At 44.3% G+C, this 17,526-nt stretch overlaps 3 non-coding genes across 3 annotated transcripts; all 3 read right to left on the minus strand.

Moving 5' to 3' along the window:
- Positions 1-1,408: 1,408 nt before the first annotated feature.
- trnas-aga (transfer RNA serine (anticodon AGA)) lies at positions 1,409-1,490 on the minus strand. The gene has a single exon. It is a non-coding gene; the product is annotated as a tRNA-Ser (tRNA).
- A 120-nt stretch (positions 1,491-1,610) lies between these two features.
- Positions 1,611-1,683, minus strand: trnak-uuu (transfer RNA lysine (anticodon UUU)). Its single transcript has one exon. It is a non-coding gene; the product is annotated as a tRNA-Lys (tRNA).
- A 650-nt stretch (positions 1,684-2,333) lies between these two features.
- On the minus strand, positions 2,334-2,405 carry trnah-gug (transfer RNA histidin (anticodon GUG)). Its single transcript has one exon. It is a non-coding gene; the product is annotated as a tRNA-His (tRNA).
- Positions 2,406-17,526: the final 15,121 nt, after the last annotated feature.

A 17,526-nucleotide genomic window follows, 5' to 3' on the forward strand; every position in this document is an offset into this window, starting at 1 on the left:
CCCCTTACAAGAACAAACTGAAAGCACCAGAGTTTCAGTTTGCCTGGTAGAGCACAGCTGTTTATGCTCTTCAACCCTTCCACTGCTTGTCGTCTAACTTCTCCCACTCGAACTGTGTCCTTTAGATCCCCATCGTACCATCTCCCTAGACTCTTCACTGGCTTCTGAGAAACTGTTGGTATTGCCTCACCATTAATGAAGAATGTTTTATCTACTACCTTGCTTTAATTATTGAGATTCTCCTTGATTTAGAGGGCTTAAATTGCATTCGTGCCCATTCAATATTATCTGTTAACTTCCCCAATAACCGATTAGTGCAGGCTACCGTTGTAGTCATGGTTGTCATGTCATCCATGTATGATCTGATTGGTGGTAGTCGCATCCCAGAAGCCAATCACTCTCCTCCTACTACCCATTTTGATGCCCTAATGATTACTTCCATTGCCATGGTAAAAGCCAGTGGAGAAATGGTGCATCCTGCCATTATTCCAACCTCTAAGCATTGCCATGTAGTGCTGAATTCTGGAGTTGAGAAACTAAATTGAAAATCTCCAAAATAGGCTTTCACTAAATTTGTAATCGACATCGGTACCCTGAAAAAACCAAATGATGCCCAAAGAAGCTCATGCGGCACTGAACCATATGCATTAGCCAAATCCAGGAATGTCACGTGGAGATCCCTCCTCTCCATTTTAGCTGATTGAATTCGTTGCCAGATAACACTGATGTGTTCTAAGCATCCTGAGAATCCTGGAATGCCCGCTTTTTGAACTGAAGTGTCAATGAAGCCATTCTTTAATAGCTAGGTTGACAATCTCTGAGCAATAATGCTGAAGAAAATCTTGCCTTCGACGTTTAATAGTGAAATAGTGCGAAACTGACTGATGCTTGTAGCATCTTTTTCTTATAGTAATTAATAATAGTAATTAAAGGAAAATAATGTTAGGAAAAAGAACAAAAACTCACTGCTACTTGTCTGGAAAGCCTCTTCACACGCTTCAATGCTGTTGACTTGCCGCGCTCTTATCGTTATTGTAAACTTGTGTCAAAGGCGCAGTTGTTTGTAGCAAATAGCAAGCCCGCGGCACTCTAGGTAACAGCCAGCGAGTGTACTGACACCTAGCGATTAGAAAATATACATGCACCATATTCTCTCTGAAGCGAACCGGGGTTGCTGCGGCCACAACGCAGAGTACTAATCACTATACGATCACGGCGAGCTACCGGTCTACCCGACGTGTCCCTGACTACAAAGGGGCCTTGTCATCTTTAGCTTGCAGACAAAACTGTTTCTTACCAACATAACTCTTTTCAATGGTAATCCTGTAACAGTGACTTTTTTTTCCTTTTATAAAGTTTAAGCTAGGCCTTCAGGAGGTTACAAACTAAAGCAGGCGCAAGCTGTCAACGTAGTCGGCAGGATTCGAACCTGCACGGGGAGACCCCAATGGATTTCTAGTCCATCACCTTAACCACTCGGCCACGACTGCAAGCTAGCTGAAGGGAGCATGTCGTTTGGCTTGCTGCCTTGCAGCGTCGCTGCCCGAGGCCAGTGTAGATCAGTAAGAACTCAACAACAAAACGTACCACTCCACAAAAAGAGGCTCGTTCGCCCGAACAGGGACTTTAACCCTGGACCCTCAGATTAAAAGTCTGATGCTCTACCGACTGAGCTATCTGGGCTCTTACTCAAGAAGCGTGCGTGCTACGCGGGAACGCACAGCAAAATGAATCGTATTGGCGCAGAAAAAAGAGTGTCCTCCAATGCATTGCGTTTCATTCTTCGAAGATTCAGAACGGCCGTCAATACGTCTGCTATGTCAAAATTTATTTGCAAATTAGTGGGAATGCAGCCTATTAGGCTGATGATAACAGTCATTAAAGGAAAATAATGCCAGGAAAAAGAACAAAAACTCACTGCTACTTGTCTGGAAAGCCTCTTCACACTCTTCAATGCTGTTGACTTGCCGCGCTCTTATCGTTATTGTAAACTTGTGTCAAAGGCGCAGTTGTTTGTAGCAAATAGCAAGTCCGCGGCACTCTAGGTAACAGCCAGCGAGTGTACTGACACCTAGCGATTAGAAAATATACACGCACCATATTCTCTCTGAAGCAAGATTCTTCCGAAATAAATAGGAGCGTTTCGTTTTCAGTCTTTTCTCTAAGGGTTCGAACCTGAGAGCTCATGCTTTCAAAGAATGTCCCAGTTTCAATTCACTTGAACATCCAGAGCACATCAAGGGCACGCGCCGTGCACAAAAAGAGTAGTCCGAAGGACGGGGTGAGGAGAGGTGGTGACATGGAGCTCAATTTCAATGGCACCCCGAAAACCTTGCCGTGACCCGGATTCGAACCGGGGTTGCTGCGGCCACAACGCAGAGTACTAACCACTATACGATCACGGCGAGCTACCGGTCTACCGGACGTGTCCCTGATTACAAAGGGGCCTTGTCATCTTTAGCTTGCAGACAAAATGGTTTCTTACCAACATAACTCTTTTCAAGGGTAATCCTGTAACAGTGACTTTTTTTCCTTTTAAAATGTTTTAAGCTAGGCCTCCAGAAGGTTACAAACTCAACGTAGTCGGCAGGATTCGAGGGGGGGTTTGGGGGGGGTGGAGAGAAGAAAAGAGGGAGGAAAGGGAGAAAAAGAAGAGGAGAAAAAAGGAGCAAAACGTACAATATATTAATTTTTATCTACTTTCTTATCTTCTCAACATTGTTTACACACAGTTCTGCACTTATTGCAAGGTTTGCAAATAGCATCACTTCATCACTTTAATTAAAGTATCATCACTTTAATTTCATGTCTCTTGCGGGATTCGAACCTATGCCGTGGCAATATCGCTTGCATCTTCGCTTGTTCTCTAGTCTCGTAGTGCATTTCGGAAGTACTACATGCAATGCATTGTGGGTAACGTAGTCATTTTTAACACAGGAACTCTTTTCCATATAAATCCCTACAGTAGTAACCCTGTGATTATGCAATTATGCACATGAATGCATTTAAAGCAAACGCTCTTGTAAGTAAACATATTTTGTGATGTTAACAAATCAATATTCAAATAATTAACTCAAAATGTCACATGCTACATTTAAAGCTATAACAGTATTAACAGTGTATAAATGTAAATAACTCTCCCATCATGTTTCCCCTCCTTTTTTTGTAAACTCAATTATTTGAAAGACTACATCTGTGCAGCACAAGTGAATAAAACATATTCCAAATTGAGTGTTGGGTTTTGTGAATAAATGTAAAATGATTCTGCAAGTAATTCTGGCTTTAGTTTTAACAATTACATTCAATGGTTGACACTCACTGTCCTGGTATTCAAGAGGAAATTACTTAAAAACGTGAAGACTGTTATTGGCTCCAATAAAATTATTAAACTTTATTGTAACAGACAGACAAGTAATGGTGACAGCAATTATACACTCTTCCTCCAGTCATCCAGGGTCAGTCCTGATGCTGGACAGTACCACTGCCCCTTCAGCTGGGTGTGTCCAGTCCTTTTATTTTGTCCTGTCCAAACCCCTTGCAGGTGTAGTGGTACTTTTCGTTTGTCAGCCTCTTCCGTGGCGGTTCCCCCTTTGACACTAGCTCCTCATCCTCATGGGCAGCTTTTTTCAGCTATTGGAACATGTCTCAATAAACGTAAACTATTAGAGATTGCAATGAATCTATCATATATATAAAATCAGATACAAATAGGATTGGTATGAATAATAATGCTTTGTTATTAACAAAATGTTATGATAATAATTATGACCGCCGCTACATCTTGTAATAATAATGAGAAAAGAAGGAGAAAATGCATATTAAATTATGTCATAAATTATTTTTTAATTAAATACTGATTGGGCCAACAAGTTGCACACTCTTGCCAGGATTTGCACCTGGAGTCTCCCACCCAAAGGATGGACGTGTTACTATTACACCACAAGAGTTGTTTTTTTTGTTTGTTTTCATGGCGCCAAGTAAACCGTAGATCACATAGATCAGCAACTATCCTATGTATTTAGTTTTTTGAAAATAGTTGCAACAGCAACTAATTTTTTTTTTCTATTTGCAACAGCAAACATACTTTTTTCTACTTTATTTTCTTGCTTGTTTTTTCTTTGCAGATGGTTTGAACAGTGAATGTGAACATTTTCTTAAAATAAATAAAACATATTATTAAAAATATTTATAAAAAAGAATGTATTAGGTGCATTTACAAAGAGCTTCTCCACTCCTCAAGGGTCTGTCCAGATGCAGGGCAGTACCATTTGCCACGTACCTGTGAGTGTCCAGTTTGCTTTGATTTAGGTTGACCACACAGCTTACACTCATAGTGGTAGCTCTCTTTTGCCTTTCTCATCTTTGGGGGCTCACCTTTCCTCAGTCGCTCCTGGTTCTCAAGGGCTGCCTTGCGTAATCGCCATTCACGCTGGCGATTAAAGGGATCTAGTGCTTGGTGAGGGAACCTAGGTTGGTCGGGACAGTAGGAGGTGGATGAACAGCCCTGGGTGGATGCTGAGGGTGGTGGTTGGGTGGCAGGCCAGCCCTGGATGGATGCTGAGGGTGGTGGGTGGGTTGCAGACCAGCCCTAGGTGGATGCTGAGGTTGGTGGGTGGGTTGCAGACCAGCCCTGGGTGGATGCTGAGGGTGGTGGGTGGGTTGCAGACCAGCCCTGGTTGGAGGACCAGCCCCGGGTGGATGCTGAGGGTGGTGGGTGGGTTGCAGACCAGCCCTGGTTGGAGAACCAGCCCTGGGTGGATGCTGAGGGTGGTGGGTGGGTTGCAGACCAGCCCTGGTTGGAGGACCAGCCCTGGGTGGATGCTGAGGGTGGTGGGTGGGTTGCAGACCAGCCCTGGTTGGAGGACCAGCCCTGGGTGGATGCTGAGGGTGGTGGTTGGGTGGCAGGCCAGCCCTGGATGGATGCTGAGGGTGGTGGGTGGGTTGTAGACCAGCCCTGGGTGGATGCTGAGGTTGGTGGGTGGGTTGCAGACCAGCCCTGGGTGGATGCTGAGGTTGGTGGGTGGGTTGCAGACCAGCCCTGGGTGGATGCTGAGGGTTGTGGGTGGGTGGAGGACCAAACATGAGAGTGTGCCAGGGGTGCCTGGTAAGAAGACCAGCTCTGGTAGTGTGTTGGGGATGGCTTGTAGGCAGAGGACCAGCCCTCCATACAGCTGTTTTGAGAGGAAGCAGCATCGTGTTTGGCAATAGCTGCGTCTCCCCCACCTGTCTGTGGAATAGCAGGTGTTCTGGAACTGTGTCGCTGGCGGATTTTTGCCTCGCCCTCACGGTTCTCAGGCTCCTGGAACTCCAAAAGAGTGTGTCCATGCTGAACTGGCTGTGATGGTAGGTCACGAACCTCCAGGAGGGATTTTTTAGCCACGGCAATCTGCTGTGGAAGCTGCACACCCTGAAGTAAAGAACCCCGTTCAGTTCTCTTTTGGCAATCATGCAGCCTGCAGAGACAGAAAACAAAACACACACAAGAGTTTTTCAGAACATTTTTCAGTGTGTTAATTGTTAAAAATTTTGTTCAAATATGCAATTCAATCAATTAATGAAGATATTAAAGATGAACTCACCAGGAGGACACAGTGGTGTTGTTTATGTTTACCAGTACCAGGTCACTCCTGTCCATGATCTCTCTGCAGTCCTCAACTAGCTGCTTGATGTGAGAGTATGCCATGACAATAGACTGGGGTATGGCAAATGTCCTCCCTTTATTGTCCTTTGGCCTATTTCTGGCTTCCTTGTACTCTTTGTACAGCTTGAGAGCAACACACTCTGAAATTCTGTTTTGGTCTGGTCTGTGAGCAGCCTGACCATGGACCATGAACAATCTGCAAATAGATGACCAGATCACATAGTGCTCATTATATATGCATGTTCACATATTGACATAAATACATTGATACAAATACTAAAGAATATAGCTATATGAGATGTGGATACCTCTCAGCTGCTTGCCGGCCTGGAGCAGAGCCACTGCGCTTTCTTGAAGCCCTCCAAGGTCCTGGCAACGTTGTTTTTTTTGCTCTTGAGGGTGTATCTGGTGGGGGTCTGGTCAAAGACACTTAGATGTGAGTATAACCTCAAAATCTCTGCCACTTCAGCATTGGAGAGTTTTGTTATAGTTCGGTTAAGCCCAACCAGGTAACCTGCCAAGGCATCAACTGCCTCCCATCCAGGAATCCCTCTGGCATCACACCTAGTGTCCTGTTACAAGAATTGAACCAATAAACACCATAAAATTTTAAACATCTGGTACAAGAGCAAATATAAAGAAGCCCACATTTCTGATGGTGAAACATTATCCACTTTACCGTAGCTGGAGTGACGAGCACACTCTCCTCAAATGGGGTGAGGACGGGACTTGCGGAGGCATCTCTCTCATCAAATCGGGTGAGGACGGGCCCAGAAGAGGCATTACTCTCCTCCAATGGGGAGTAGATGGGCCCAGCAGAGGCATTACTCTCCTCCAATGGGGAGTAGATGGGCCCAGCAGAGGCATCACTCTCCTCCAATGGGGACCTGGGATCTGGCCAGGGCCTAGGGCCTAGGGCCACCGCTTCCAAATTGCTGAGGTGATTAATAAAAGTATACACAGAATAAAGAATAAATAAAGAATAAACAATCTTTTACATTTTTTGTGTCTCTTCTACATTAAAAATGAACTGTTTATTAGTTTTAAAATATTTTTTTGATGTCTGATATACTCTTGATATAATATTACCTGCAATGTGAGGTCATGAGCCTGTGGTACGGTCACATCAGGACATTCGTCCTCGAGGACTTCATCCAAGATCTCAGGCAGGATGTACCTCACCAATACCAATCTGCTGGCTCATAAGATCTCCTCTGTTGGACTGTACCAGAAGATATTCTACAGCAATACGCTCTCCTGCAATAAGTATTCACCAAGGGAAAAATTATTGTTTACTTGCCTACCATGTCACAATATAGGTCTGATCATCATCAACAGCAGACTTTTCTTACCGTTAGGTTTCCCAGGGGGGATAAACTCTGGAAGAAGAGGTTTTCCCAACACTTTGTTGCTGAGCGTATTCACATTGGACATCAAACGAATGTTATTCTTGTGTTGTTGTTGCATCTCCACCCGGATGAGACAAAAAACAGGATCACTGATTACAACAAATTAAAACAATATTATGTCAACATTCAATAGCAAAATATACCATATGTGTGTGAGGTTTTAACATGCCTGGAATGAAAGCAAACTGGTGCTTATGAAAGCTTTCCAGAGAGGAGGACCCTCTGCTGCATCTTAGCACATCCAGTGTCTTCTCTCCTTTCTCCAGCCCTGACCCAATGTTTGTGTAAAGCTGCACTCCTGGTGGATCCTGAATGCAGGCAAGGTGCTTTTGCTGTACCTCCCACACTTGAGACATGCGTTCATGGTTTATAAGGTGCAGCCCAGTGCCGTCCACAAGGTGCCACATGGAGTCAAGAAGACTTTTGATGAGGGCACGAGTCTCCTCCACTCCACGGGTTTTCCTGCGGCAGTGCTTGGCTAGCTCTTTAGAGCTGATGCTCGCCAACACCTGGGCATCTGTTGGCTCGTGGCCCTGATGCTTTTGCCTCAGCTCTGACCGCTTCGCCTCTTTCAGATGACAGATGTCCTGGTAATCCCATTCAAAAATGCAACTCGACAATTTGGAGCAACGTACCGTACAGTGGATGGTGTTCTGTGGTGAGACCGTTGGTGAATCGCCTCATAAAGTGGAACACATCCAACCGCACAGTGGACGTCCATGGCCGAAACCAATGGAGAACTGGGCTCACTCCTGTGTAAAAGCATTTTTTGGTTTGTATTGTCACCAACTGCCTTAATTTGGCAAAAAAAACATCAACACAAATTACAGGAAACCCACCTCTGTCACTGCAACAGTCTCTATCCACATAGATAGCAGCTGGCTGTGGCTCACCAGCATCCCTGTACCGTTGAACGATCACAAGTCATCCAGCCCAGCCCCCTCGCCGGTTGTGAGGACCGAGTTGAGGACCTGACCATACTCGTTCCCCATGTAAAAGCAATTTTCAGAGGTTAACAAAAACCAGCATCAAAAGGTGTAAGAAAACTTTCAAGAGGCAAATTGTAATAAAGAGAAAAGGTTTATTCTGTATGAGGATTCTTTTCACAAACCGCAGCTACCCAGTTTCGAAACAGAATGCCTGTTAGACTCAACAAAACATAGACATTTTATACAGCTCTCAGTCATCATAACCCCTCCTACCAAGTTTCTGTAATTTTCCTTAAAGATATCCTATATCTTTAACTGGTTTGGGCTGGTTTTCTACCCCCCTGGACAGGTCAAACTGTCCTTTGTCCCTGAAAAACCAAAAGGCCTTCATTTACGACCTAAATTACCTCCTGCTTCTCTCAGAAGAGGGTATGGGACTTTATTTTATTAGTAAATGACCCCCTGTATTCTCCTGACTAACTTACTTCTCGGGCTCTAGGTGTCTGTCTTCCTGGCCCATCTGGTTTTATTACGTTTGTTCTTTCCTGTTCCCCTTCAGCTGCCAGAAACCCTCACAGAAACACATGATAAAAATGAAATTAACAGTTTGGAAACAAATGAATATAAGTAATACTGAATTTTTCTGTAACAGTTTCCTCCTCTTTATCATTCTCTGATAAACTATATATAAAAATTCAGCCTTGTTTTTTTTCTAATTTTAATCCAACCCATTATACTATTAAATCTTAAGAATAGAATTAATTCAAGTCTTTACATCACAGTTATACTCTTCATGTCTGATTTTCATATAGCTGATCATTTTACTTGGACTTGATCAAAATTTAGAAGGGAACTAAAAACTTAGGCTGTTTTCGTAAGGATAGGCCCTTAATTACTTAGCAAGCAAATAAATATTTATATGAAGCTGGGCTAAATCATAAACACTGTCATTGCACCTTTGACTTGGATCAGTCACCTCAATATAAACAAGAAATAGTATAGATCACATTAGTAGAAGAAGAAGAAAATAAAAATAAAAAGAATAAAAATAAAAACAGTAAATAAAACAGTAAAACAATACTATCAAAATTTAAACAATCAAACATAGTTTAGAAAATCCCTTTCATGTTCCTCAGAAAGGCAAAGAGAGAGAATTTATCACATCTCTGTGTAAATGTCATAGCTGTCATAATCACCACACTGCTCTTCATTAGTTGCTGGGTACCTGGTCAGTTTCACTGCTTGAACTGATGTTACTGTGCTAACTGTTCCCGCCCTGATCAGTCTCTGTACTGAGCTGGAAACGCACTTCATAATACATTGTAAACAGAACAGAATTAATAACCCCATACCAGCAATTGGCAAGACAATTTGGATTATCCGGTAGAACCACCCTGACCACATAGACATCAGCCACCCCGCCCACTGACTACCAGTAGCTGGGGAGGGCTCCTTTACGGCTTCTCTCATGTGATCAATGATATTGGTTATGTTATCACTGTAATCAGGAATGTTAAAACAACATGATACCCCCAGCATTTTACAGACTCCACCCCTTTCTGCAGTAAGAATATCGAGAGCTAAACGGTTTTGAATAACTGATTCTCTTAATTGACGCATTTCCTCGCTTATTAATGTCAAAGCATTTTCCGTGCTATTGGCTATCGCTAATACTGTCCATGCTAACCCATTAATCTTATTAATTGTTACCGCTGTACCCACCCCTAAGAAGATTGACCAACCTATATTTTCTCCCGGTGTTGTCCATGGGTCAGTTAATGTATACCCCGCATAATGATTTGGCAAAGCCCCAGGCAAGATCTTAACATCTCGCTTCTCCCTTTTACCTACTTTGTTTGGCAAATACACAGAAGTTCCCACATTCATTAAAGCTGGATAACAGCAACCTGACCAGTCTTTTCTAGGCAAACGGTGATAAGCTCTGTTGCCACACACCCACACCGCAGCTGGTGAACTTTCGCTCGGTTTGTTGAATGGGCATGTGAAGTTGATTTCTTTGTTGTTGATGACCGCTGTACAATTGTCCATTGTTCTGTCATGTACGTTGATTTTGATCCTGCAGTCAGACCATCCAGTCCTTAGCAGTCTTGGTCTGTTGAAACAGACGCAAACGTCACCCTGGACATATGTTACTCTCAAAGGTGGAATTGCTATGTCAGTGTTGTTGTACTGCTGTATATGTTCACAGTTGTCAGCAGGCTGTTTCGTTGGTGTCCTTCCTTCCTCCAGGTCCACAACAGTTATTAGCACATCAGTCATTTGTTGAGGAATAAGACACTTAGTTTCATTGACTGTTGCTGTCCTCAGAGGGACAGCTTTCCAGGCATGAGATATTTGCAGACACATCCAGCAACTCGTTTTGATCTCCAATTCCTCTTTCTGTAGCATTGCCAGTGCGCAGGCTTTGTTCCCTTGGCATTTCATCATGGCTTTCCGCACTTCAGGATTTATTTGACCTCTGCTTATGTCTTCGTTTCCCATCCAGGCCAGTTCCTCTTCAGTAGCTTGTTCGACCTCGGGCGGCACAGGTGACAAGAAAGGTGTCGTCGTTGTTTCTGTTCGTGGTCTGGTTGCCTCGATTACCATAATGTCTACTGTCTCATACCAGTCAGTTTCAGTCAAGTCCAGGGCACAGTAATATCTGCCTTGGTCCGTACGTGTCGCATGTTTCAATGTTACTCTCATCCCGTATCTGTTGTTACTCATTTCATCTACAGTGTGCACCTGAAATCTTTCATCGTATTCCGTCCTATAGTGATGAGCGTATGCTTTTACGTCGGTCCACTTACATGGGCTTTCGCAGAAGTAGAAATGTGCGTACTCTTCAGTCTGTCCATCGCATCCGAGACAGTTCTTTTCGAATGGGTTGCACTCAAAAGTCACACTTGATCCCTCTTCTATCGTGATGATGCTTCCGTGCAGTCCTCTCACCGGCTCCACTTCCGTGAATGTGTCTCTTTTATCACGTTGTCTGATGGTGCTGTTCAGCACAGATGTTTCAGTCCAGTTGGTGTGTTTTTCCCCGGGCCACACTTTCAAACCCTCAGTGGAGCATAAATTTATCAAAATAGTCACTGATATCAAAGTTAAAATGGAAGGTTCACACATTCCTGACAGTCTGGATAGATGCCATGGCTTTGAACGATCCATCTTGTACAATACTGCAACTGTGTTGTGTCAGAGAATACCTTTTTAAAACGCTCAGAGTCTTATCAGTCTTTGTTGATATACAGTGTATGGCCTGACACTGATCGTCTCGTGTTTCACTCCGCTCGTCGCTGCTGTCTGCACACTGGTCTCACCACTCCCCCCTGAGTGACTTTGCACCTGTACTTCTGGCGTTCTGGCTTGACTTTAGGGCTTATTGTTGAGCTTGTTGTCGTCCTTGGGGCTCCTCCTCCTGTTGCTCTTCCGATATGGGTGGAACTCTCCTGCAGTGATTGGCATGCACCCACGTGGCTCGTTCTCCGACCTTCACCGCCGTATGCGTGATCAGCAAAACTTGGAACGGTCCTAGCCACCGTTTCGCCCTCCAGTTCTTTCTCCTGAGGTCACGGATCACCACGTAATCACCCGGCCTGATCGTATGCAGGAACGTCTCAGCAACCTTCCCCTGGGCAGCTTTGACCTGCACAGAAATGTTGGATAACAGACACGACATTTCTTTGCAGTAATTCAACATTTCATTTTCACACATATCAGTCGATGGAAGCCTGCGTTTTCCCCCTTCTATTCCCATGAATGGTGGTCTACCAAAGAGAATTTCGAATGGGCTCAAATTAGTTTTGACTCTTTTTCTCATCCTCATGTACATCAACACGGTTGGGAGTGCTTTCACCCATGAGAGTCCAGTTTCCTCACAACATTTTGCCAATTTGTTCTTTATCGTTTGGTTTGCACGTTCCACAGCTCCCGCGCTGGAGGGTTTATAGGCGCAATGCGTTCTCATATTAATTCCTAAGAACTGACCCACCTGTTTTATTATCTCATTGACAAAGTGTGTTCCGTTGTCAGAACTGATTTTTCTTGGAACTCCCCATCTTGGGACAATCTCGGTTAGCAGAGCTTTGGCTACTGCTGCCGCGTCTTGTTTCGAGGTTGGGAAAGCCTCGACCCATTTCGACCACATGTCTACCATTACCAAACAATATTTTTGCTTTCCGCACGGGGTTAATTCAATGAAATCGATCATTAAATATTCAAATGGCCCCTCCGGGGCTGGCTGACTTGCCAGTGGTGTTTTAATGCCTCGTGCAATGTTATATGTGGTGCAAATCACACATCTTTTGCAAAAATTCTCAGCGTATATTGTGAAACCTTTGGTAAACCACAATTCTCTCATTTGCATAATCATCCCTTCCTTTGATGCATGGTCCAACCTGTGCATTAATTTAGCATAATGTGGGAAAAAATGGTTAGGCAAACATGGCTTTCCATCGACAGATCTCCATACACCATCAACAAGGCTGCAGCCTGACGTCTTCCATTTGTTTTTCTCAGCTCCTGTGGAAAAAGACTGCATGCTCTGTAAACAAGGAGAAATGTCATTGTTAAGGTTAATGTCAACTTGTGCGCAAGTGGCGCCACTGTTATGAGCTTCAGTCTGCTTTGCTGCCGCTGCTTTCGCAGCCATATCAGCTCTGGCGTTGCCTGTTGATATGGAACTTTTATCATTAGTATGCGCTGCGCATTTACAAATTGCAATCTTGCCTGGTAGCAAAATGGCCTCTAACAGGTCAGATACCAATGAAGCGTTCAGTATCGGTCGTCCGTCTGACTTTAAGAATTGTCTGTGCTTCCACAAAGCACCAAAGTCATGCGTGACTCCAAAAGCATAACGCGAATCTGTGTAAATCGTCACACAGTTATCAGTCATCAGTTTACATGCTTCAGTCAAAGCGACTAATTCAGCTGCCTGTGCAGAGTAATTACATGGTAATTTGCCAGATTTCACAGTTTCAAATTCAGTCGTTACAGCATAGCCTACGTTATTTTGTCCTGTTTGTGGATCTTTTGACGCAGATCCATCCACAAACAGGATATTGTCACAATTATCAAGCGGAACGTCCATCAAATCTGGACGCGGTGTGCACACCTGTTCAAGCAGTGACAGACAACAGTGATGTTCCTCGCCGTCCTCCTGTGTGGGCAGGAGGGTGGCAGGGTTCAGTGTTGTGCATCTTTTCACAGTTATGTTTGGCATGTCCAACAAAATTGTATGATACCTCAGCCATCGGGCTGTAGACAAATGTGATGTTCTCTGCTCCTGCAAAATCATGGACACCGCATGTGGGACCTCCAAAGTTAAATCAGCATAGCCTACAAACTCTCTTGAGGCCATGACGGCCAATTCAGCTGCCGCCACTGCCCGGAGACAGTGTGGCAATCCTTGAGCCACAGGATCGAGTTTTGTTGAAAAATAGGCCACAGGTCTCAATCGGTCACCATGTGTCTGCAGGAGGACAGAAGTCATATAACCATTCTTTTCATCAACCATCTGTGTGAACGGACGGTCCACATCCGGAAGGCCTAACGACGGAGCCATAGACAGTTGTGCTTTCATGTTATTAAATGCTGTTTCAGCTTCACTTGTCCAAACAAGTTTGTCACATGGCTTCAGCCCTTTCCCTGTTGTCAGGGCTCGTAAAGGCTGTTCTAAAATGGCATAATTGGGAATGAACGTACGACAATAAGCACACATTCCCAAAAATGACAACATCTGTTTTTTTGTTACGGGCTTTGGCACTTCTTTTATGGCCTGCACCCTCTTTTGTGACAGTGTTTTGCTGTTCTGTTTAATAACATGCCCCAGGAATGTTACTTCCTGTTTCACAAACTGCAGCTTTGAAAGGCTTGCCCTGTGCCCCTCCCTCTCAAGATGCTTCAGGAGAGTCAAAGTGTCAGACCTGCAAACAGACTCATTTACTGAACAGATTAAAAGGTCATCGACATAAGAGAGAAGTGCGGTTCCCTCTGTCAAAGTTAGATTATCAATACTTCTCCTGAGCGCCTCGTTATATATCGTTGGACTTTCGCAGTAGCCCTGACATAATCGAGTAAATGTGTAACCTTTACCATTGAAATCGAACGCAAACCAAAACTGGCTTTTCTCATCGACCGGAACACTAAAGAAAGCATTGGCCAAATCCACCACAGTGAAATACGTTGCATTTTGCGGAATTTGTGACAGGATAGTATACGGATTGGGCACTCTGGGAGCTCTTGCAATGACAGATGAATTTACCGCCCGGAGGTCCTGAACGAACCGCCATTCGATTGGATGATTTCTGTCACGTATCTTTTTTACAGGAAAAATTGGAGTTCTGACTGGTGAATCATCACAGGGCCTGATTATACCCTCTTTCAATAAAGCATCAAACACTGGTTTTATGCCCTCTAATGCTTCACGTTTCAGGGGATATTGCGCTTTACATGGTCTGAAATCAGATTTTGGTATAATTACCCCTGGCTCACATCCTTTTATAAGCCCCACATCATATTTGGTTTTTGCCCACAATTTCGGTGATATTTGTGCCAAAGAAATATCAATTTCTGAAGCAGAAATATCCCCCTCCCCCTGTGCTGTCACATTTCTCCCAATAGCAGTCACATTTCTCAGGACCCCAACCTCAAAGTCACAGTTTGATTTAAATGCCCCCACACTCTCACTCTCTGCTGTCTGTGAATCAACTTTCACCCAGTCTGTGGCTAATAAACATTCTTTCACAAAAAAGCCCACATCTCTCCACTGCTGGCTTATGGTCTTCGACACAGATAAATGGCATACGGTGTTCTCTGTCATGAGATAACAACCTTTCTGACTCTCATTCAACACTGCAGACAGCGCACACACATTTTCATTCCAGAAAATCTTGTCAAATTTCACACTTTCATTTTCCACAGAATTAAACCACATCTTTTCAAAGTCTGAATCTCGCTCTGCCACGACATGTGATGTACAATGCATTTTATCATTGGTCATAAAATCTGTGTTGACTGGGTTTGTTCGACTTTTTGCCAATTTCAAAATTTTCTCTGCCCAATCAACATCTGTTACCTGCCATTCATATGCCCATTTCGGCTCAAATTTAGAACAAGTAATTTGTGGTGTTTCCTCAATGCTGATCCCATAGGGATCAGCAGAGAGGGACAAATTTAATTTGCACATCAAATCACGAGCCATCAGAGGTGCTGGACAGTTAGGGGACCACACAAACTCGTGGTTGAACAAACGACCGCTTTCTGTCTCGCACTCTAATGGTTCTGTTAACCGGTCAGAGAGCAAATGGCCCGAGGCCGATGTGCTTTCATACACTTTTCCGGTTAATTTCGGAACACATGGTAAATCACATGGTCGTAACGTGGACTGACAGGCTCCTGAATCCACAAGAAAATCGATTACTACCCCATTGACTAATATTGGATAAATTGGCATTTCAGAATACCCTGTACTTTTGTACAACTTAACACGTTCATCAATCACACACAAAGATTTGCAAGGAGTTTTTTTTTCATTGCAGGTAGCAGAAAATAAATCAGTGTATATGTTTGTGTGTGCGTCATGTTTGTGTGTGTTAGTAAAAATGATTTCACTTCCCTTTGCTGTAGCCAGAGATTGACTTCCTAGAGCTGAACCCTCTCCGTCCCGCTCTCCTGCCCTCTCGGTTCAATCAGACTTTATGTTCGGACACGCGCTGCTCCAGTGTCCGTCCTTCCTGCACACTCTGCATCTTGTACAGTCTCGGTGCGCGTGTGCATTTGTCGAGCAAACATAACAGTTCCATTTTCCTCCAGCAGCTTTTCCTCTCTGTCCCTTTCGATTAGCAGGGTTTGAATGGGAAAACGCAGGTTTGTTAGGTTGTTGTTGTTGCACAACTACCATTGTGAGGGGCTTTTTCTTGTCTTTCTTTTCCTCGAGCTCCTCTTCGGCGTGAATAGCGTGCTGCAGCGCTGAAGTCAAACGGCCGTTTTTCCACTCCACATAACTTGACTTTGTCCCTCTCTTGACTTCGGGTCTCAGTCCTCGCATAAAATATCCCATCAAATGACTCTCCCAAGTACTTGGTTTTGTTCCCCTATCTGCGGGCTCAAGTAAGCCACTGTACTGTGCAAATGTCTCAAAAAGTCTGAAATAATAGCTGCTTACCGATTCTTCTTTTTCTTGGATACAGCATGTGATTTTTTCAGTGTCCACACGCGGAGGAAAGGCTGTGCTGATGGCGGTGGAGAAATTTTCCACTTCTTTCTTGTATGAGTCGTTGCTTTCATGGTCCCAGTCTGCGTGCACCCTTCTCACGTCTGTTTTTGCCAGCTTTCCGGCCACTTTGCCCCACTTTACAGCGCCCATTTTCACAGTCAGCAGTCGTTTTAATTCTTGTGTGGTCGGGCTGAATTCTCTGCATATCGCAAGCAGTTCACTGGCAAACCGTTCACCCGCGTCTTGTGGGTCTGGTAGATGTGCCATAGCGTCCTTCATATCAGACATTGTCCAGGCTCTGAAGACTAGTATTGGCCCGTCCGTGCCAGCAACTTCAACCATCGGAGCCGTCACATTCGACATTTTGAATTTTGCCGCTGTAAAACTGACCTTTTCTGGCTTGGCTTGTGATCTTGTCAACATTTGCTGTTCGCTTGGTTCCGGTCTCCTCTCGCCTTCTTCGCTGCTTGTCGCGGTCCGTGCTGAGGAGTCTGTCTCCCCCTGCCGTACTGGCGGTGTTGGTAGTTGTGCTCGAAGATGTTCTGATAGTCTTTTTACCACTCGCTCAGCGGCTTCGGCTTCCGCTCGTGCTACTCTTGCATCTGCCTCTGCCTGCGCTGCTCTTTGGGCTGTCAATGTCAATTCAATTTGTGCTCTTGCTTCTGCGAGTTGTTCTTCTTGGGCTGCCATTCGGTGTGCCATTTGTTGTCTGTCCTGCTCCAGTTCTTGTGCGGTTCTCAGGGGTGGTGGAGAGCGGTCCAGATCGAGGTCCAGCTTGAGGGCCGTTATCTCTGCTACGGGATAATGATTTGTGTTGTAGGCAGGCGGCGGGGCCGTTGCCATCTCGGTCACATGTGGGGAAACACATACATTCGGTTCATTAGTAGTATTCTGTTCCAGTGGAACTGTCTTCACACATACAACATTCTTCACATCTTTCTCGCTGTTCCCCACTAGTTCTTTTTGTATCTGTTTTCGTTCTCGCCTGTCAGCCTCTTCTACCCAACACATTATAGTCTGTTCACACCCCTTGCATATATGTTTAACACACATACAGCAACCATTCTGTTTTCCCTCGTTCTTTTTTATTGATTCTTTTACGACATTAAGTCTTATCTTACTCAAAGTTCCCGCCTCGGGGAAATCGTGATATTTGATCAGTTTTTTTATGTCAACCATACATTTACCCCCATAATTATTTCTCATTTGACAGAATATAGGTGTGTAAAAATGGTCTAATTTACTATTAGATGACCCCATTTTTTGGCTGAATCTTCTCTCTTGGATTTTTTGCTTTTGACGCGCGTCTTATTTATCTGTCAAACGTCT

The sequence above is a fragment of the Siphateles boraxobius genome, unplaced genomic scaffold (assembly GCF_051911475.1).
Source record: "Siphateles boraxobius isolate OS27281-9 unplaced genomic scaffold, OSU_SipBor_1 51, whole genome shotgun sequence".
Taxonomy (NCBI): domain Eukaryota; kingdom Metazoa; phylum Chordata; class Actinopteri; order Cypriniformes; family Leuciscidae; genus Siphateles; species Siphateles boraxobius.